Source organism: Crocuta crocuta, unplaced genomic scaffold (genome assembly GCF_008692635.1).
Source record: "Crocuta crocuta isolate KB4526 unplaced genomic scaffold, BGI_CrCroc_1.0 scaffold336, whole genome shotgun sequence".
Classification (NCBI taxonomy): domain Eukaryota; kingdom Metazoa; phylum Chordata; class Mammalia; order Carnivora; family Hyaenidae; genus Crocuta; species Crocuta crocuta.
Window position 1 is genome coordinate 333,248 of NW_027527943.1, and position 213 is coordinate 333,460.

General features: G+C 68.1%; 1 long non-coding RNA gene across 2 annotated transcripts in view; it reads left to right on the forward strand.

Annotated features, from left to right (window-relative positions):
- LOC144221867 (uncharacterized) overlaps positions 1-213 on the forward strand; it is a 30,302-nt gene that overhangs the window by 665 nt on the left and 29,424 nt on the right. The gene's annotated exons all lie outside the window — the stretch shown is intronic.

A 213-nucleotide genomic window follows, 5' to 3' on the forward strand; every position in this document is an offset into this window, starting at 1 on the left:
CCGCCCCCTGGGCCCGGGGTCCCCGGGGTCCCCGGGGTCCCCCGCCAGCCGGGGGCGGAGGCGGAGGGTCGCAAGCACCCGCATCCGATTTTCCTCGCGTTCCTGCGACTTCCCTAAACTTGGGCTGACGTTGGAAACCGTTTAACGACAGGAGGTCGCGTTAGTCCAAACGGCTCCCCGTGAAGCCGACTTCCTACCTTCGGAGGAGCCTCC